This window comes from Phascolarctos cinereus, unplaced genomic scaffold, assembly GCF_003287225.1.
Source record: "Phascolarctos cinereus isolate Bilbo 61053 unplaced genomic scaffold, phaCin_HiC Scaffold_2;HRSCAF=192, whole genome shotgun sequence".
Classification (NCBI taxonomy): domain Eukaryota; kingdom Metazoa; phylum Chordata; class Mammalia; order Diprotodontia; family Phascolarctidae; genus Phascolarctos; species Phascolarctos cinereus.
The window spans coordinates 199,763,049-199,785,675 of record NW_027555625.1 but is presented as its reverse complement, the minus strand read 5'-3'; the positions used below and the strand labels follow the sequence as shown (position 1 = coordinate 199,785,675).

The 22,627-nt window shown below is 42.2% G+C and overlaps 1 long non-coding RNA gene across 1 annotated transcript; it reads right to left on the bottom strand.

The window, feature by feature from the left end:
- Positions 1-6,350: 6,350 nt before the first annotated feature.
- LOC144455607 (uncharacterized) lies at positions 6,351-9,164 on the bottom strand. The gene is made up of 2 exons (XR_013484330.1): positions 8,999-9,164; positions 6,351-7,683 (listed from the first exon to the last, which is right to left on the bottom strand). It is a non-coding gene; the product is annotated as an uncharacterized LOC144455607 (long non-coding RNA).
- Positions 9,165-22,627: the final 13,463 nt, after the last annotated feature.

The window sequence follows — 22,627 nt, the reverse complement described above, 5'->3', positions numbered from 1 at the left end:
AGGTTAGGAAGGAATGATTTTACTATTCTCTTCATCAGGTAGAATGAGAAACCAAAAGCTTCTTAAAATATAGGATTCTGAGCAAAGTGACAATAATTAAACCCTAGGAAAAACCCATACCTACAGCTTTATGGACATGTGGCTGGTCCTATACCTTCTTCAACTTTAAAAACTCTGGGCACACTTTCCAAGGACCTTTTCTGGTGCTGGCCTGTCTCTTAGCAGGGCTTGCATACCTTCTGTTCTTATCTGTGGTTAGAAGGACCTATGGGGTCTTGAGGAACACAATGTTACTCATAAAGTTGATCTAGAAAGAGGACCTAGAACCGTTTGATCATGTGCCTCCCTCAGTGGACTTGGGTCTAATCACTGATACTGGTTAGACTCAAGTCTAACAGTATAGACTCATTTCTCGATGGTTTGCAGCATACTTCCATCCCCCATACTTTTTCCATACTAATGGTTCTGATTCCCTTCAATGTACAAACCCTGTTCCCTAACCCCAGATGCCTATTCCCTTATTCCCATCTACCTCAACCTATGCCCCTATGTCCCACTTGAGGTCTGCCTCCCCCTTCTGCTGTCCTATCTGGAAGCCTAGTCACAGTATCTGGTACATAATATGTACTTAACAAATATTTATTGATTGATTTGGAATGCCTGCTCTAAAATGAGCAAATTTTCTTTCATCTTCTATTTCTTCCTTTCTCTTTGAATCTTCTTGTGCTCATTGTGACCTAGTTCTCTCCTTGAGGACATTGCTTCCTTTGACACCCTTTCCTGTACTGCCTATACTTCCTCTCATAATTCTTCTATCCACCCTCCTTGTTCCCTGCCCTCTAAATGCACATCATACTGGTTGTGGTGGGAGAACTGGAATAGTATTGTTCCCCATTGGCTTTTAGTGACTTTCCTACCACCACTTCTCCTCCTTTGAGGTTCATGCTAAGCAAATTTATCACCTAATCCAGACCCTGGTGGCCATTATCTATTGACTCCCCAGGACATGATCCTTTTCTCAATGAGTTTGGTCTTTGACTTGACTTGACTTGACTTGACTTACAATCTTTCTTCCTTCACCAACTCCTACACTAAAAGACTTCAACACATGTTGAAACTCCCTCAAATAACCTAACTTCCCAGTTCCTCAATCTACTCAGTTCTCATGATATGCTTCTCTACTCCACCTCAGCTATACACAAAAACATCATACTCTTGATCTTGCCATGATCCACAAGTGTTCCACTTCTATGTTAATTAACTAAAATTTCTCTGATAGTGATCTTTTATCACTTTATCTTTCCCTATGCCTTACAACCCTTAACCATGTTATTCATTCTTGCTGTGGTCTCCTTCCTATTTCTCAGTTCTTTCCAAGGCTATCACCCCTGTACTCTCCTCCCTCCCTTTCTTATCCTGTTGGCAAACTAATTCAACTCTATGCTGTCATCTACTTTCAAATTCCTTGCCCCTTTGTCCTATTGCCCAGCCCACCTTGCCAAACTCCAAGCCTAGGTTACTTCAATTATTTATTTCCTTCACTCCTATTTACATGCTACTGAACAAAGCTATAGGAAATCACAAAATAGTGCTGATTGGGTCACCACATGTATAAAATACAGATTTACATAATATAACTTCAACTTGGCCCTCACTACAGCAAGGCATCCTTGTACTCCTCTGTAATTAATTTGTTGTCCCATTTTCTTTTGTTTTTTTTTTTCTTTTGGAGGCAATGGGGTTTAAGTGACTTGCCCAGGGTCACACAGCTAGCTAGACCACTGCACCACCTAGCTGCCCCCTGTTGTCCCATTGTCTATAATGGATATTCCAAACCTCCTCATTGATCCTTAATTCCCTTGTAGCAATTATTTAACTTAATTGTTCCTTTCCTTTACCCTCTCAGCTGAGGACCTCATCTCAAATGCCACATAAAAAATGAGACCATTCACTGAGAGTTTCTCCTCACCTCCACCTTATCTCAAATCACTCAAACATTCTTCCCCCACCCCTACACCCACAATCTGTTCCTTCACTTCAGTTTCTGATAATGGGGCGGCCTTTTTTGCCTAAGTCACACCCCCACATGCGTCTTTGCTCCTTTTTCCCTCTGATTTTCCCCATTAGCATCTCCACTGTCTCTCTCTTCCTATCTGCTTGATCTTTTCTGCTGCCTCCAATGACTCTTTCCCATGACTCCTTCCTATTTAAAACCGCTCACTTCATCTCATCATCCTTGCTACTGTCTACACTAAAAGGCTCCACTTTTCCTTCCACTAGCTAGCTGAAGCAGCAAGCCACCCTGAGAGAAAGACAGGAGGGAGCATGTTCCAGGAAGTTAAACCACCACCACCACCACCACCACCACCACCACCACCACCACCACCACCACCTTAACCCCAGCTCCCCACGTATTCTGATGGAGAGAGCCCAGGACCATGAACTCAAGAGCTTTTGAAATAGCAATGCTTCCAGCCCATCGTCTGCAGCCACCATATTGGGAAATAACCCTTGTGGTGATGCGAGGTAGCATAGTGGAGAGAAGGCCAGGCCTAGGGTCAGGAAGACCTGAGTTCAAATGTAACCTCTGACCCTTTCCAGCTATTTGATCCTGGGCAAGTCACTTAACCTCTGTTTGTCTCAGTTTCTTCATCTGTAAAATGGGGATAATAATAGCACCGACCTCAAAGGGTTGCTGTGAGGATCAAATGAGATAATATTTATAAAGTGCTTAGCCCAGTGTCTGGCACATAGAAGCACTATATAAATGTCAGGTATTATTATTATGCATCTGGTAACGATTCCTGCAGGTGTCATGACCACAGCTAATAAAGACCCAGAAAAGAAAGTTCTTGTCACCAGAGTCTTTGGCATTGTCCAATGCTTCAATATGAGAAACTGATATAATTTTATCAATGGAAATGCCATTAAAGAAGCAGCATTATCTCTCCTTTGCCACTGTACCCTAAGGACTAAGGGAGATTTCTACCTGATTTTCAGTTAAAACCTTCCATACATGTTGTCTCCCTTATTAGAATGTGAGCTTCCTGGGACCAGAGACTGTCTTTTCTGTTTGTATCCCCAGCACTTAACACAAAATAAGTGCTCAGTAAATGCTTTCTTCATTCTCACTCACTCTTATCTAAACTTTCAACAATCTGGTTCCTACTTCATCATTCAACTGAAGTTAATCTTTCCAAAGTTAGCTGTAATATGTTAATGGCCAAAACAAATGGTTTTTTCTCAGACCCTCATCTTTCTTGACCTCTTTGTAGCATTTGGCACTAGATACTTCTGCTCCTGGATACTGGATACTCTTTCCTTTATATGTTTTGTGACACTCTGCTTTTCTGGTACTCCTATCCCTCTTCATTCTCCTTTGCATGTTCTTTACCCATGTCTTATCCACTTACTGCGGATATCCCTTAAGGCTATGTCCTGGACATAGCCTCTGCCTCTTTTCCCTTTATGTAATGTCACTTGGTAATTTCATCATCCCTGGGTTAAATCATCCGTATTCAAATGATTGCCAGATCTATCTTCTCTCCTGAGCAAAAGTCCCATATCATCTTTTGGGCACTTTGACTCAGATGTCCTGCAGATATCTCAAACTCAATACATCCGAGAGAGAACTCATAATCTTTTGCCCTATACCCTCCCCTCTTGTGAACTTCTCTATTACTTGTCCAGTCATCCAGAGTTGCGACTTCAGTGTCATCCTCAGCTTCTCACTCACTCCACATATCCAGTCCCTTGCCAAATCTAGTTTCTAATTTCACAATATCTCTCATCTCTAGTCATACAGCCACCACCCTAGTTTAGTCCCTCATGACCTCTCCAATGGACCATTGCAATAGTCTTCCAACTGGTCTCCCTGCCTCAAATCACTTGTCATTCTAATCCTTCCTCTTCTCAGCTACCAAAATGATTTTCTGAAGTCACGCGTCTGGCCATGCCACTATTCAGTAAACTCCCGTGTCTCCCAGTTGCCTCTAGGATCAAATACAAAATGCCTCATTTGGCATTTACAGCTTATTATGACCTAGGACCCTACAGTCTTCTTAAACTTTACTCTCTTTCGTACCCTCAAAGATCCAGCCACACTTCTCTACTTACTGTTGCTCCACATGACACTTCTTCACCCAGCTCTGTAGTTCTATAATGGCTGATGCCATGCCTGAAATGATTTCCCTTCTAATCTCTGATTCTTAGAATCCCTGGCTTCCTTCAGAGTTCAACCCAACTTCTGTCTTCTGAAGAAGGCCTTCGCTGGTCTCTGTAGCTGCTGGTCCCTTCCATCTGAGGTTCCCTGCCATCTACTATGTGTGTATGTGTGTATGTGTATGTGTGTGTGTGTGTGTATTTATGTATTTATGTACATATTTATGTACAATGTAGTATATATTTATTTATGTATAATACATATGTATATATTTATATATATGAATATATATTATTGTATACATTTATATATTTATGTATAATATAGTATATACCTAGTTAATGACATGTTGTCTCCCCCATTAGATTAGGAGCTCCTTGAGACCAGGGACTGTCTTTTTCCTTTCTTGGTATCCCCAGCTCTTAGAAGAGTGCCTTGCACATAGTAGGCAATTAATAAAGACTCATTGACTGACTAACTGACTTTCTAGAGGATCAACCCATTTGTCTCAGACACCAGCAGCATAATGGCTTTAGAATAAAACGGGAGTTTTGACAGTAAAGAGAAAACCTCTCCAAAACTTTTAGGATCTTTTTTACCCCCAGTTCTTTGAATTTTGTATAAAAGAAAAAAATAAGAGAGAAAAGAATATAATAAAACAAAGCAAAACCATTTGGATTTGAGATCATGCAGGATTTAAGCTCAGGATAAGATACTGAGCACTCCATTATGAACTATTTTATCTTCAGGTTGTCTGTATCTTCCCATCCTGGATCACTGCCTTGTCATGGCAGAGGGGCTTATATACCTATGCCACATACAGTTACCCAAGACTGACAGGTCATAGTGGAGAGCTCTGACAAAAGGTGATCTACTGGAAAAGGAAATGGCAAATCACTCTAGTATCTTTGCCAAGAAATCTCCAGGGACAGTATTAAAATGCTAAAAGATATGACATCAGAAGATGAGCCCCTCAGGTTGGAGTGGCCTGGTATGCAATGGTCCACACAAAGAGTCAGACAGGACTGAATAACAACACCAAATGTTATCTCTCATGTTAACAGTGGGTTAGATTACTTTTTTTTTTTTGCTTTTTGGTAAGGCAATTGGGGTTAAGTGACTTGCCCAGGGTCATACAGCTAGTAAGTGTCAAGTGTCTGAGGTCAGATTTGAACTCTGCTCCTCCTGATTCTAAGGCCAGAGCTCTATCCACTGTGCCACCTAGCTGCCCCTTTTAAATTTTTTTGTAAAAGTTTTAGGCAGTTGGGGTTAAGTGACTTGCCCAGGGTCACACAGCTAGTAAGTGTCAAGTGTCTGAGGCCATATTTGAACTCAGGTCCTCTTGACTCCAGGGTGGGTGCTCTATCCCCTGTGCCACCTAGCTGCCCCCTAGATGACTTTCCAGAGTAGTAACTGATGAGTTGAATTTGGCACATGTGCGCCCCCTCCACCCCCAACCTCCCTCAGTATAGCTTGGAAGGTTGTTCAAAGAACCTTGGCCATGATGTGGTTTCCCTTTAGTTAACCCAAGTCCTAGGTAGGGGTGTGTGTGTGTGTGTGTGTGTGTGTGTGTGTGTGTGTGTGTGTACAGGTGAGAGGGGAGTAGGGTCAATCTGTTTATGCCACAAGGAAAGCGTGATGGGGCAGAAGGAAGTGTATGTGTGTGGGAATGTGGAGGGCAGAATCTAAGTTTCACACCCAAATCTTCTGTGTCTGATGGAAACATGTGAAGAGAACCTCCTAGAGCAGATGTTACTAGCATCCCTGTGAATTTTCCCAGATTCCTTTGGTTCTTTTGGGTAACTTCTCCCTATTTGGCAGCCCTTGGCAATCAGCTTCCAGAAATGCCTGGGGCTTTGCATCTTCTTCCTCCTTCTAACAGGCTGTGATGATGAATGGGCTTTCTTCCCCCCTGCCTCTTGAAGTCCCAGCCATTGGGGTCCTTTGTAGAACTCTGGTGATGTTCATTTCTGTTCCCAGCAAGGCCACTGAAGAGCGCTGCTCATTCCACGCTCGTTCTCCAGAAAGCTGGCCTCCCTCCCTGCCTCCTGGGACAGAATGCTGATCCCTCCCTGTCACCACCTCTTTTACTACATGTGTGGCGCCAGAGCAGCCCAGAGGGTGTAACATTAGACTAGTCGTATTCAGAGCGGTGGCTGCTACTTCCCCAAATGCAGTCCCATTGAAATAACAGCAAAGTGGGTTTTATTTTTAAAGGAAGAACAAACAAACAAAAAAAGGATTAACTTATAATCCCCTCCTGCCTCAAGGAGACACCAGGTCAGAGAGTTATAATTGGAGGAACACAAGTGGAAGGAAATTTTGACTTCAACCCAAAAGTCTACCCTGAATCACTTTTTCTTTGCCCCTACCTTATCTGAATTTATTGGATCAAGAAGCATTTTTTCCCCTGGATTAAGATATAATGTTCTGCTTGAGATAGTCTCTTTTTCTTATATTACCCAAGGTATGGTATAATGGAAAGAGTGGTGAATTTGGAATCAAAAGATTTAACTTAAAAGATTTAAGATGGAATGCCTGTCTCTGGGATTAGCTGTGAGATCCTGGGCAAGCCACAGCTCTTTTCTCATCTTTGGTTTCTTCATCTGTAGAACGTAGATGATAAGAGCACTTATCTCACAGACTTGTAGGGAGGATCAAATGCAATGATATATTTAAAGCATTTCGCAAACATTAAAGTATGGTACAGATGTCAACCATTATTATTATTATTATTATTATTATTATTATTATTATTACTTGGATTTTGGGGTAGGTCACATCACTGTCGGGGTCTAGGTTTCCTCATCTATAAAATAATAGGGTTGGGTTAGATGAGCTCTAAGGGTCTCTTCCAGTTCGAATCTCATGATCCAAAGGCTTGTAGACTCTACTTTTCTGAACCAGAGTCTCGAGAACATCATTCCCCATATGACAGGCTTTCTTACATTTCCCCATTCAGCTGACTGTGGGTGCTGTTCTATTTTAAACCCACATGGAAGTATTTTTTTTTTAAGGACCATCTGCTACCGGCCCGAACCCAGATGATACAGTCAGGGCCTGCCCACAGCATCCTCTCCCTCCTTCAGACAGTTCCAGGAACAAGTTGTGAGTCAGTCACACAGCTGAACTCACATTTAGCTCACCCTGATATCCTGAGTGCCAGAGGGGACACCCAACTGCCCCCGCAGGTGTGATGTTGCTGATATTTGGTACTTTTCAGAGAAGGGAGGGGGAAACCCCTAGGATTTGATGACTTGAGTGAAAGCTTCGCCTTGGTGATCCCCCACTGTGACCTTGAAAAGTGTGGTGAAAGGGCCCAGCCACCCCCAAGCACTCTCTCCTTCCCACTCATTCGTCTTTCGGTGGATGGGGGCTTTAGCACAGTTAATAAATTCGACTCCAGAGCCCAAGACTGCAGCTGTGTACTGGAAAGAGCACAGAATTAGTGGGCAGATGAATGGGGTTCAAATACACGTTCTGGTGAGTCCTTTGATGTATCTGGACCTCAGTTTCTGTATCTGGAAAGTAAAGGGTTTGAATTAGATGAGCTCTAAGTGTTCTCTTAGCACCAAATCCCACCATCCATTTCAGCCAGAGGTAATGCTCCCCCCGCCCCCTTCTCCTTTGCTTCCTATCTTAGCAAACTTCTGGCAAGCTTTACAGTTAATTTCTTGTTTTGGATGCAGAATGGTGTGTCCTGCCTCCTATAGGGTTGTTTGCCAAGTACTGTATTCTACCAGGATTTCTACTCTTGGTTATCATGCTGATATTATTAAGCATTGACTACTGTTCTATATTAGTCATTCGGAGTCCAAGGCATCTCCGAGCTCTGTCCTTTGGCCCACAGACTCCCCCCCTCCTCCTCTTTCCTTTCCTTTCCCCCCATCCCTTCCTCCATCTAGCCTTTCCTCTTTTTTCCTCTTCCCTGTTTCCTTTATTTTTTTCCCTTGGCCCCAGAGGTATCTCTCTTTCTGTCTATGTATTTATTCATTCAGCTCTCAAGGTTCAACTTAGAAATAACATCTCTGTTAACAAACAAGCCAAAAAGTTTAGAGTTTGTGAGCCCCACTGAGGTGTGCTTTAGAACCTTTGTGTCTAAATCCTGAAAATGGGAGCAGTTCTTTTTCTTCTTTCTCACCATGTCCTCCGCCTCCTTCTCCATCATCAACATCATCATCATCATCATCATCATTGCCATCATATAACAGCAACAATGACAACAACAGCAGCAATTTTGTGCTATGGAAAGAGTCCTGGATTTGGAGTGTGAAGACCTAAGATGAAATTCTGGCTCTTTTACTTACTACCAATATGACCTTGGCCAATTCCCTTCCCCAATCTAGCACTCAGTTACTTCGTCTGTAAAATGAGGGGCCAGACTAGGTGTGACCTTTAAGATTCTGAAATTTTATGATCCTATTTATTTTCACAATTGCTGGCACTTTTTTTTTGGAAGATGCTTTCATTCTGGAACCTAAGGAGTATGTGTGTGTATGCGTTTATATTTAATTCTTCTTCTCTCTGTCTCTTTCTGTCTCTGCTCTATCTCTCTCTTACCCTTTATATTCTCTCCCTCTGGAGACTGGGCTGTGTTCTGAAGAGACACTGGCTAAATGATGCACGTGGAATGGTTGATTTTACGACAACAATCAAGGCCTGTGCCTCACTGTTATTATATTATATACCAGATTATTATAAGCATTTCAATCAACTGTGGATAACATAAGCTTCCCAAACCTAACTAATAGCATGATTTTCTCCAGCTTCATTCTTTCTCCCCCACATCTTAACTCTAAGGAATCATTGTCATGTGACAAGAGGGCTTTATCCCACCTCGCAAACATCCGCATCGTTACCACAGTGGGGCCTTGGGCTCCGTGGGGTTACTTCATCACGGACTGACAGCTGTGTCCCGGGAGCTCTATCAGGCCAGCACATTCTTCAATAGCAGTGTGAATGTACTGTGTGCAGCACACTAGGCCGAGGCCTGACAGCATGACTTCCTGTCCCAGAGTATATCTTCTGCTACTCTTTAGCATCCTACAGTTTATCTGTGGTCAGCTCTCTTACCCATTTCCTGCCAGCTGCTACTGGTCTTTTAGTCAGTTCTGATAGATATGGTAATTGGGAAAGCACGCAGCAGGCTTGCCCTTGCTACATGATTGACTCATTGTGGACCAGGGAGATGCTGAAATACCCTCTACCAGAGCTTTCCCCACCCCAGTCACAGGCAGAGAGCCCTCACTGAAGAGCCTGTGTCTTCTTCCTAGGACTTTGGTTGGGGGGAAGGGTGGGTGGAGAGGGAGGGAGAGAGAGAGAGTGACAGAGAGTGACAGAGAGAGAGACAGAGAGACACACATACACACAGACAGAGACAGAGAGAAACAGAAAGAAACTGAGAGAGACAGAGACAGAGACAGAGAAGGAGGGAGGGGGAGAGAGAGAGAAAGAGAGGGGGAGAGAGAGAGAGAGAGGAGAGACAGACTGAGAAAGAGAAAGAGGGAGGGAGGGGGAGAGAAAGAGAGAGAGAGAGTGAATAAAAAACTGATTGTGGGTACAGGAGGGAGGGGGATTTTTTTTTTAATGCAACAAAGTTAGAAAATTGAACATTAGGATTCCTTGGGATACCAGATGGAAAATCTGTGTACATAGCTGTTGTGTGACTTCTGGGGAAAACCTTTCAGTCTCCCTGTGCAATGTGGTATAATGTAAGGAGCTCTAGACCTGGTGTCAGGAGACCTGGGTTCAAAGCCTGGTTTCTGTGCTGTGTGACCATGGGCATGTCATTTAATCTCTCTGAAGCTCAGTTTTTTCACCTGTCAGATGGGGATAATCAAACTTTCTCAGGTTTGTAACATATTGAAATGCTATTGTCAATCTTCCTGTGTCCTGATGGAGAGAATCTCATCTAGCACTAGAGAGGGAGGCCGTCTGGCCCAATCTCCTCATTTTACCGATGAAAAAATTGAGGCCTAGTGAGGTTAAGTGACTTGCTCACAGTCATACAAATAATAAATATCAAAGGCTAGATTTGAATCCAGGTTCTCTGCCTGCAGAGCCAATGCTCTTTTTATTATGCCACACTGATTCAGTGATTAGAATACTGCAATCCCATTTTTGCAACTTATTTCCTGAGATTTTTAGGAACGAATGGGGAAAATAACAAACTATTCAATAAATAACAATTCAGAATGTAGGGCATTTGTGTGTTTGTGTGTGTATATCCTTGCTTTTCTCTGTCATGTCATTTTGGACATGAATTTCAAGGCTGGCAAAAATATTGGGAATTCTGTGGTCAAGTATGTCTGGCTGAGTGAAATATTTCTGCCTCAACAACTCTAGCTGACAGATATTTGTTAAGCATTTGCTGCGTGCCAGTCATTGTGCTAGGAACCTAGGAACAGAATGACAAACATGAAATAATGACAAACATGAAACAATCCTTGCCCTCATGGAGTGTACATTCAAGTGGATAGATGGGAAAGCTAGATGAAGAGGCAGGTTTTGAAGAAGAGATGATGAGTCTTATTTTGATCACGCTACATGAAGTGCTTGTGGGTCATCTGAACAAAGTTCAAATTTCTTCTCCTCTTTCCTCTTTCCTCCTCCCTTTCCCTCCCTTTCCCTTCTCTTTTCTTCCCTTTCTTCTCTCATTCTGCAACAAGAGGGAAATTTTCACATTTGCCTTTTATTTTTTTTTTTGGGGGGACAGAAGGTTATTATTTTGTGTTCACTATTGAAATATTTGCCAGCCATTATAATGAGAGTTGGTTTAATGGGAAATACAATATTTAATGTGGAGTGTTTTTTTTTTCTTAAACTCTGAGTATCATAGGATTTAGTGCTGAAAGGAACTTTAATCCTCTAGTTCAGCTCTGTCATTTTACAGACAAGGAAACTGCAGCCCTGAGAGGGGAAGTGACTTGAACAGAGACACAAATCTGGAGAAACAGGCAAAACGGGCACATTTGCCGGAAAATGTGCACACCTGCTAATTCCCCACATTAAAGGCATGTGTGGTATAGCGTGGGGCTCCCAAGTTGACTTGGGTTCTATTCCTAGTACAGTCACTAACTTAACCTCTCTCTATCTTGGTGTTTCCATCTGTAAAATGGGGTAGACTTTCCTTCTTTAGCCTTTACAATAAGTAAGCCGTGGTGTCGTTTTAGATAAATCACTTCACTCTTTGGGAACCCAGTCTCTCAGAATGCTCCTATGTACCAGCTGGGGTCTCAGTTTCTTCCCTGAGGTTCTTTGAAAGCTCGTGCCAGTGTTCACAAGTATTTTTTCCAGTCTCTGTTTCTTAGAGGACAGATGCTAAGAGAGGTAGCATGGTAATAGGGGGCAGTGCTTTAGACCAAGAATCAGGGGACCTGGGTTTGAATTTTTGCTGTCTCACTTCACCACAGTGTGACCTTGGGTTAGCTGATTCCCCTTTGAGAGTCTTGATTCCTCAACTGTAAAAAGGGAATAATAATAGCTAGACCACCAATCTATCTTAGAGGTTTGTTGTGAGTGAAGTGTTTTGTAAACTTTAGACTGCTAAAGAAATGCGCCTGCTTTTGTCTTTCTATCCCAGTGGCTTGCTTAGGGCCTTGCACAGAGCAGGGAACTAATAAATGTTTGTTCAATTGAAAGTCATAATACTGTTACTATTTTGATTTACTACATAAAAAAAACTGAGTGTGACTACCTGTGTCCCCTAGTTACAGGTTTAAGCATTGTCATTGTCTACTCCACAGTAGTGACCTTTTCAGAAACTGTGACTTGAAAATAGTAACACCTGCTAGAAAGTTTTGATGGAACACGAGTCTGAAAAGGCCTCAGAAAATTGTTCTGTATTTTCTTTCTTGTAGGGTGGCGGTAAAAAGCTTTGAGCTGCAGTAATTCGTTCCCTTCTGAAGTCTGTTTTAGGTAGATAACATAAAGCATTCGCGTGCTGGTCGATAGCCTAATGCATGAAGCATGACATTTTTTTCCCCCTAGGTATACTGAATTTTAGGAACAAGCAGCTTTCCCAAGCTGCAACTGTAAACAAATGTTCAGCTTGACCAAGCCATTTGGGGCAGCAATGTCCGAAATGCCAGAAAGGGTACTCTGGGAACTGGGGAAGCAGATATAGTAACAGCCCTGTGAGAGTAAAGCAGGGACTTTAGCACCAGTGGGCCCCAATGTTGGCATGATCTCAGTGCGCTCTTCAGTGGGAAACAGAAGTGAACAGTACTGGAAAATAGAGAGCAGAGCTTTCGACTTAGTACTTGGTCTACTCATCATATTCCCGACACACAGGGGTCCTAAACCTTTTTTTAAGCCTTGGTCCCATTTGGTAGTCTGGTGAAGCCTGTAGACCATTTCTCTGCACAGTGTTTTTAAATGAATACAATAAAATACATGAAGCTCCATATGCAACCAATTACGTTGAAATATACTTATCAAAATATTAAACAAACAAATGCATGGACCCCAGGTTAAGAACCTCTTCTTTAGAACCTTCCCTTCATCGACCTTTCCCAGGGGAGAGACAGTTAGCTTCAGTCAATGGTTGTAGCCAATTTTAACCACACAAAATTAGGGTTCTCTGCCCAATCTTTTGCCTTTAGATGTCGTATCCTTGCATGAGAATGTCTAGATTGTGAGAGAACACTGAGGGGAAGGTAGATGTGGGGACTCTGATATAAATTTTGAAGGGCTAAGGATAGTCATGAATTTATAAAGTAACTCGTGAAATACCTTCCTTTAAATTCTTTCGGGTAGTTTTGACTCTCTTCTTCCTTGACTAACAGGCCCCTCATGACTTGAGTAAAGGCATATGGACTAAAATGTGTTTCTTCTTACCTTATCAGCTAACTAAAACAGCAACAGTGAGTGGAACTCTCTCTGTTTGTATGTGATTTTTTTTTTTTGCTGACTTTCAGATTAGAAGTTCCATTTCTGCAGAGGTTATTTACAGTGCTAAGCCAAGTATGGATGCTTCTAAATATGTAAGGAAATCATAAAAAACACAGCACTAGAGAGCTAGAAGGGACCTTGGAGTTAGAATCACAGCTCCACAGAATGTTAGAACTATAGAGGACCTGAGAGATTTTCTAGTCCAATTTCCTCATTTAACAGAGGAGGAAAATGAGGCCTAGAAAAAGCAAGCAAATTACTCAAGGTGAGTCAACAAATGACTGTCAGGGCTAGGGCAGGAACTTCAGCCCAGCCCCTCTCCCCCCTCACTGCTCAGTGTTCTCTCTACTGATACACTGCATTAGTAGTTATGAAAATTATGATGGTAACTCAAATTACTCTGTTAGCATGGCTTTGTGGATTTTCATTTCAGATCATGTCACCATTGTAAATCCACTGAGGTTGAGAGTTCCAGTATAGGAAGGAAGTGTCACTTCCCTAATATTTTAGCAACCTAAATATGGTCTCAAATATCTCTCTGTCAATTTCAGGGCTCCCTAGAAGATGCCTGCATTGACCTGTTCTGTTATATCCCTCTCTTGTTAGGACGATTAGCCAGAATGCTAGCTGCTTAACACTCTGCTTATCAAAAATGTGGAAAAGGGGATATGAAGTCCAGATTTTGTCAGCTGTGATTGTATAATAATCTAATAATTTTTAAAGAGAAAATAGGCAGGAATAAGATGGAATAATACCTGTGCCTGTAATGGGATGGTTGTGAAAATCGGCACGTCACCTTTTCATCGCCTTTTCCCTATTTAACAATATCCATGCCTTTCCTCAAGCATCTCCTTTCTTTTCTCTATTTCTGCCCACTTCATTGGTTTCACTGTAAAAATGAGCTGGAAAAGGGAATGTCAAACCACTCCAGTACTTTGCCAAGAAAACCCCAAATGGGGTCACGAAAAATCTGACACAATTGAAACAATTGAATAATAACAGAAATTTCATACATATATGTGTGTTTGTGCTTGTGTATGTGTATATAGACATACACATATATACATATACACATATACATACACACACATATTAGCACTTCAATACATCCCTGATTTTCAGCTTTCTACACTAGAGACTTTGGAGAATTTCACTTTGGGTGAGATAAAAGATTCTTGGTTGAGCTGAGATCTCTCACTCCCGATGGAAGAGCTCATTTAACCCTGTGTATTGTCTGATATAGTCTAATCTATATAATTTCTCTGATTTCTGTTTGCAACTGGTTTAGAGAAATGGTTATATTCTATTTGTTGTTTGTGATGGTCTTTGTGTAAATATCATTTGGTGGGAATTGGAGTCAAGCCTTTGGCTATAGCTTGGGGCACCCTTTCCTCTTTAAGGGATAGTGACCAGGAAAGTGGTTTGAACCTAAAAATAATTTCCCCTAAACTAGCAGTGTTTAATGGAGCAGAAAGATTTAATTCTAGTCTGGTATTCCATCTCTGAGGACAGCAGAAAGGGCCAGAATCCTGGCTTTAATCTCCTCCTCCCAGGAAGGTAGGAATTGCTTACCCTTGGTGGAGGGCAGGTGATAATTGAGAGATTCATACATCCCTACAAACTGCATTTAAACAAATCTACATATATATACACATAACTTACATTAGCAACATGCACTACATTTTTTCAGATTTTTTTCCTAATTTTTCTTTTGAAATTCTTTGTTTTTTAAAGCCTCTGAGTGATACAAAAACAAAAGATAGCAATTAAATTTAAAAAAAAAAAACAAGACAAATACAAGGAGTGCTTTGCAATTTCCTTTTCCAGCTCATTTTACAGAGAAGGAAACTGAGGCAAATAGGGTTAAGTGACTTGCCTAGGGTTACATAGAAGGTTAAGTGTCTGAGGCTGGATTTGAACTCAGGAAGATGAATCTTCCTGACTCCAAGCCCAGCACTCTATCCTTTGTGCCACTTACTGCAATATTAAGCATTTACTATAGGTTTTATTGGGGCTGGAGAGGTTGGTGGTGGAATGTAGGCAATACGGTGAGGAGATTACCAGAACTTTCTAGCTATATGACTATTGACAGGTCAGTTATCTTTTCTGAACCTCAGTTTTCTTATCTGTCAAGAGGGAAAACCTCATCATCCTTCATGCCCCATTAGCTTTGGTACTTCATGTTATCATCACCCTGTCCCTCAGCTGGAAGGGTGGAGCCATGGACTCTAGGAGCTCAGCTCAGAACTTCTCCTTTCTCATTTGGCTGCACTACTCTGTTACTTTTCAGACTTTTCCACCATGCTCCAACACTGGGTACTTTTCACAGCTGCGGCCCTCCCCTCCATTCTCTTCTTTTTGTGTTTTGTCTTCTCCCATTAATAATAATAGCTAAGATTTCTATATCGCTTACTGTACTTTAGGCACTACACTAAGGACTTTACAATTAATTTCTCATTTGAACCTCATGACAACCCTGAGAGGCAGGTGCTATTATTTTTTCCGTGTTGCAGAGGGGGAAGCTGAGGCAAATAAAGGTTAAGTGGTTGCCTTGGGTCACACAGCTAGTTTCTGGCAGAATTTGATGAACTCAAGTCTTTTTGACTCTACTCCCAGGACTCTATCCATTGTGCCACCTACCTGCCATTAGATTGTAAGCTCCTTGAAGGCAGGAGCCAGCTTTCTTTCTTTTTTTTTTATATTTTTTATCTGTATCCCTAGAATTTAGCACAATGCCTGGCACATAGTAGGCCCTTAATAAATGTTTGGACAGCTAGTGGTGCAGTGGATAGAGCACTGGGCTTGGAATCAGGACGATTTGAGTACAAATCCAGCCTCAGACATTTGCTAGCTATGTGATCTTTAATTCTTGGTTGCCTCAGTTTCCTCATCTATGGAATGAGCTGGAGAAGAAAGTTGCAAACCATTCCAGTATCCTTGCCAAGAAAACCCCAAATGGGTCATGAAGAGTCGGACACAACTGAAAGGACTCAACAACAACAGCAAATGTTTATTGACTGACTGACCAAAGGATTGTCTTCACTGGACCCTTGCAGAGGATTTTGTTGCTTTTCTTATGAATGTTCTATAGCGTACTTTCTATTATTTGCATAAACCTTGAGCTGGGGCTGCAAGTGACACTGATGGTGGTTTGGGCCATGTGTTGGGAGAAAAAGTCTTGTTTAAATTCCTAAGAGACAGGCATCCCAGGGCTAATGAACCTTGGCATTGATTTGTCTGTGGGCAGGGTGGGCTGAGCATCTGTTAGAGCAGCAGGGCTACTTCCTGTTGGTTTGTGCTTGTCAGTAGATGTCCTCTGTGTTTGCCTCCAGACCTGTTGAAATTCTACCTTGATGCAAAGCCCGACTGAAATTTTGCTACCTCCTTGAAGCGCTCTCATTTCGCTGGCTGCTAATGCATTGGATGCTCACAGCTCTTCAGAAGCACTTTGTACCTCTCTAAGGTCTATGCCATGCATTGCAGTGTGAGAGTTATTTATGCTTCTGTGATATCAACCCTACGAGACTGTGGGTTCCCTGTGCTTTCTCTTGTCAGAGCGCTCTGCACTCTGGAGGCATTCCACTAAAGTCTGGGGAATGGAATTGGAATTGGAATGCTGGATTTGAAGATAAGAAGACCCGAGTTTGGATCCTGACTCTGTTACTTTCTCCCTGTGTGGCCTTGGGCAAGTCCTCTCTCTGGGCATTATTTTCACCATCTGTAAAACAGGGGTGGGGATAGACCTGATAATGCAATAATTTCTAAGGTTTCCATGTAGTTTGCAATCTTAAGGTACTATGAGTTAAATTGCAGTCACCCCCTTCCACTGTTCTCACTAGATGACACCCCTTCCAACCTCCCCCCCCCCCCAATGCTTAGTCGCTTTGGATTCTGAACAATATTAATTTCTGATTTCAAGGGAAGCTATGACACCAGGCAGTTTTCTCCTGCCCATCTCCTGGGCAGTATATATGGCTAACATGATGCTCTGGCTTGTTCATTAATACAAAACAGTCTGTCTGTGAACACCTGGGTGGTCATTATTGGTCATTCCCTATAAGTCTTTGAAATATCTGAGGTCTGGGACCACCTCAGGCTTCAGTTTCTTCATCTGTAAAATGAAGGAGGTTGGATTAGAAGATTTCAAAGTTTTTTTCCAGCTCCAGATAATGATAAAGTAAGAGCTGGTCATACCTTTAGCACCAAATACATCAACTTTCCAGAAAATGACTTTAATAAGGAAAGGGCTGAGCCCTAAAGTGAAGTAAAAAACAAAACAAAAAAGATGATAGGTGGAATTGCCATATTGCTTTTATGTTGCCATTCTTATCTACCAGCTTGAAACACAATTCTCCTCCTTTGGCCAGTGGGTACATTCTGCTTGAGTTTTTATTGCTATCTTTCTCTATAGTGTACAATGATGAAACTTGTTGTTTGGGATGATTAATACTATTATTTTGACCAGACCTGTAATTTCATTGGCATAGGGATCTCCTGACGAGGAAACCATTCTACTGAGGCAGATAGGAGCCTGCTTTGTGACTCAGAGCCTTAGACAGTTGCTTGGAGGCCCTGAGAGTTTTAGCTTCTAGCCCAGGGTCAAAGAGCTGATAGGTGTCAGAAGTTGGACTTGATCCCAGGTTTTCTGCCTCAGAGCAGAACTCTTATCGATTACTTCAGGACTCTTATCGATTACTTCACACGACTTCCTAAAGCACATAAGGCTTACAGAAGGTTTAGACTTGAAGGGATATTAAAGATCTGTCTAACTCTCTAAATTTTAAAGAGCAGAAAACTGAGGCCCAGAGAGAAGAGACTGCAACATAGGAAGTTTCTGTCAAAGCCAGTACCTGAACCTAGGGCATTCTAACTCAAAGACCAGCTCCCTATCTGCTACACCATGCTGGTTGGTTAATAGTAAGGCAGCTAGGTGGTACAGTGGATAGAGCATGGGCCCTGGAGTCAGAAGGACCTGAGTTCAAATGTGACCTCAGACACTTACTAGCTGTATGACCCTGGGCAAATCACTTAATCCTGATTGCCTTAAAAAGAAAAAAAAAAAAGGAAAAAATACTCACACACTAGAAGAAGCAGTGTGACCTACTAGAGAAAGAGAGCAGTGGATTTGAATTCAGAAGACCAGGATTCAAATCGAGGCTCTCCTACCTATATGACCTTGGATGATTCTTTTTCCCTCTCTGAGCCTCAGTTTCCTCTTCTGTAAAATGAGAGTGTCCAACTCCAAGGTCCCTTCCAGCTCTAGATTCCACAACCTAGAGTGAACGGAGGTAGAATACAGACTGAACAATCTTCCTCCCCACAGAGGACAAGGCTTAGTTGAGTTGGAAGAGTAGAGAGGCTGGTGCCTTCTGGGGGAGCAACACAAGATCTGTGGGTAGCTGTTCCCAGAACTGTTTTTCAGTGTAGCATGAAAGGAGGAAAGAGTTATAGCCAGTGAAATGTCCCAGTGACCAGGGCAATGTCAAATTGGAAGGATAATGTTGCAAAGAGAAAATCACTGCCTTGCAAGAGACATCTGCTAACAATTGGGAGCAGGGTACCCATACAGACATAAGCCTTAGAGAGCCAAGCTCAGCACACACATTCTGGGCATCTGAAGTAATCTTGAACACAGGAGATAGAAATACCTACTGATATCTCCAGGGACTTGGGGACTTTTGCTGGGAAGTACAAGAGCACCGAGTATAGAATCATAGAGTTTCAGTGCTGGAAGGGGCCTTCTTATCATTTAGTTTAACCTTCTGATTGTTTTTTTCAAATGAGCAAATTGACTCAGACTGGGGGAATGTTTTGCTTAAAGTAACATGGCCAGGACTAAAACTTAGATCTACTCAGTCTCTCACTGGACATGGCTTGTGGTGCTGGGCCTGGTGTCATGAAGTCCTCAATTCAAATATGCCCTCAGCTACTTATTGGCTATGTGACCCTGGGCAAGTCACTTAACTGCTGTTTGCCTCAGTTTCCTCATCTGTGAAATGGGGATAATTATGAAATTGTGAAAATTGTGAAGTTGTGAAATCAAATAAGAGAATAATTATAAAGTGCTTAGTACATGGTAAGCATTTCATAAATGCTAGTTATCATTATATTAGTCACTACATAAATGCTTCCTTCCCTCCTCAGTCCCAGGCTGATGCTTGGTTCCGCCATACTTGGTGTCTCAGTGATACCTCAGCTGTCTTCCTGAAGGTTTTGGTTTTTTCTCTCCAGCTCCCATGGGGACCTGCTGTCAGGGGGGTTCTGTCTCAGCCCGTGTAAGAGGAGGTCATGCAGAAGTCCCTTGAAGGTTTTCAGGCTGTAGGCTCGAGGCCATATGTGGCCCTCTAGGCCCTCAAGTGCTGCCCTTTGACAGAATCCAAACATCATGGAACAAATCCCCTTAATGAAAGGATTTGTGCTATAGAACTTGGACTCAGTCAAAAGGCTGCACTTGAGGACCTAGAAGGCCACATGTGGCCTCGAGGCCACAGGTTCCCCGTCCCTGGTTTAGATGATATCATATGCTTTGCTGGATCCCCCTATAGAACTTAAAACAGTACTGTTATAAATATGTATTATTTGTTTCAAAGAAGTCATAATAATAGCAACACTTCACATTTATATGGCACTTTAAGGATTGAAAGTGCTTTGACCCACATGACACATCAGGCAAAGCATGGAAGGGTGGGGGAGAGACTTTAAACCACAAGGTTACCTATTTTGTCTGTTCTTTGTGTATATCTCTCTATTCCTGAGCCTCTTCCATTAGAATATAAGTTCCCTGCAGGCAAGAGATATTTGTATTTTGTCTTTGTATCTGCAGCACCTAGCGTAGATAGTGCTGAGTACATAGGAGGCACTTAATAAATACTTGTGGATGGATGGAGGCATTCTGTTTTCACACCAGCTGCTCTTCCTTGAATCAGTATGGCCAGCCTGCTGGGTGGTGGTAGAGGGAAAAGGGGGTCTCATGTCCTTCTGAAGCTGTGACTGAAAGGATAGTAACCCAGATATCAGCTGCAGCTTCTTGGATTCAGCCCAATCATATTGAATCAAGGGACAGAGCCCAAGAACTGCTCCTAGCCCTCCAAAAACTGCAGACCTAAAAGGCAGAATGTGGGATTACTCATCTTATTCCAGGCTGACTTGATGGATAAGAGAACTTCTTTTTCTCCTGCCAAAGGAGTTTGGAATTCCAGTTCTTAAAAATACTATATCATGATAGACCCTTGGTTTTCACAGCAGACACACATGTGCAGGATGGTAGGACTGTTTGGGTTTTGTATATTTGAGTGCTTAAAGTTGATTAGAGCTAGATGAAAATGATTAGCTGAAAGGATTCAGAGCAAACCAATTTGAAATTTAATTGCAAAGGGGCTTCTCATCATGTGTGTGTATAATTATTTTCTCTCACTTATGTGTCTAGAACTATAGTTTTTTTTTATTTTTTTTAGAAAATAGGAGGATGGGCATTGAGGGGGCAGAGGGAGCAGCAGAAAGAGCTGTTGATTTGGAATCAGATAAGGTAGGTTAGAATTTGACCTCTGCTTCTGATCACTCATGTAACTTTGGGCATCAGCTAACCTCTCTGGGCCTCTGTCTCCTCATCTGTAAAAGGAAGAAGTTGATTTATTTCTTCTCAATTAAGTCCCATGATTCTTTGTAATCCCTCTGAAGAAGGTGTACTCACTTTGAGCTCCCATGAGTTGTGGAAAAAAGCAAATGATTTTAAAGCAGAGGATTGAGTTTGAATCCTGCTGCTTACCCTCTAGGTAACCTTGGGCAAGTCACTTAACCTCCTTAGCCTCATTTTACTATTAGTAGTGTGAAGAGGTTGACCTGGATGAATCTCTGGGGTCTCTGAGTTCTAAATTTCATGGTTCTTTGGTCCTTCCCATGGAAACCACTCCATTTCTTGCCTACTAAATATTTATCCAACCAACCAACCAGGAAACATTTATTAAATCCCTGCTTTGTGCCAGGCTCTGTGCTAAGCACTGGGAACTTAAAGACAAAAGTGAAAGCCTCTGACCATAGGGAGCTTACATTCTCCTATCAACACTGTCCTTACTCCTGGAAAGGGTCAATTTACTCCCCTGTGGCTCCAATGACCATCCCTGTGATTTTCCAAAACTAGAATTTCCTTTCTCTGTATACTTTGTCCTTTCCTGTTAGAATGTAAGCTCTGTGAAGGGAAGAAGTAATTGCACTGTATTTGTATTACTTGTGCTCGGCACATGGTTGGCACTTAATAACAAGTGGGCAAGAGACAACTCAGTGGAGAGGCGTTCAAACTCCTGCTCCTATGGTAATTCCCTCTTCCCTCCCCCACATGTAAACTCCAGAATTGAGAATTAGAAAATTAAAAAAAACCAGTGAAGTGCCTTGATTGAAAGGAGAACATTTTAAAATTTCTAGTTGGCCAAAAGAGTCTGTGAGTGGCTTTAAAACAGCAATAACTCTAAATCCAATTCTGTTCATTGTCAGACACACTTTGTAGTGTGCAAAAGTTCCTTTGAGTCTAGTTTTACCTGTTGGTGAGATTGCCATTGATTGAAAACATCTATGTGAGAGATCAGATTTAAAAGGTGGGAGGGGTGGGGGGGAATGCAGCATATTTCAGAGTAAGGAAACAGGAAATTCAGGATTTGTTTAAGCACCAATTCAAATTCTGAGCCCTGTTTTCTCATTTCCTAGAAAGGAAGGGCATGATAGGCAGTGTGCGCAGTGAGTTCTCCCAAAGCAAGGTGGTGGACCCAGATTGGGATACCTGGATTTGGTCCCAGTGTTTGATTGACTATAGTCTTCAGCTTTCCTTCCTACTTTAGTGGGTCTGATTTCTTTCCTGTCAAAGTGAAGTGAAAACTACTTACTGAGGCTAGAAAGTCTCAGATCAGTTTTACCGACATTCATTTAATTTATTTATTTTTGGTGGGGGGAGACTGTTGAGTCATCATTGGCTCATGGGATCATGAATTTAGAGCCGGACGGGGACCTTAGCAATCCGCTAATCCAATCATCTTATCGTACACACGAAGAAACTGAGGCCCAGAGTGGTCAGAGGGCTAATTATTACTTTTCTATTCTTGTGGCTGTGTGTCCCAAAAAGGTAGGTGTTGCACAAGTTCAGTGTGAGACTTGTGCTGAACCATGTGTCTGTCATCTGAGGTTCAGCCTAACCAAGTGAGAAGAGGAGTCACGGGAAGCTTCACTGGAGTCAGGCCAGAGGTGATGCATTTTCTCAGTCATAATAAGTATCCACATTAACAGGGTCACTGATCTTTTGAAGTATTAAAGTAAATGTACAAGAGAGGTAGGTGTAAACAAAGTGAGAGTCAAGGAGAGAAAGTTCATTAAAGACAGATCAGGGAAGGCTTTTTGGAGGAAAGGGCAGTCATAGCCTCCTGTGCTTGGTGAGAGATCATGGTGGAGGACTAAAGGCAGGATCTTTTTACATGTGCACCTCTCCAGGAAAGGTATCACATATTTGAGGAAGTTTTTGGGTCACTAGCTACTCAAAACTATAGCTTGTGAACCCCTATCAATGTGCATACTTTTACCAGTCATCTAGAG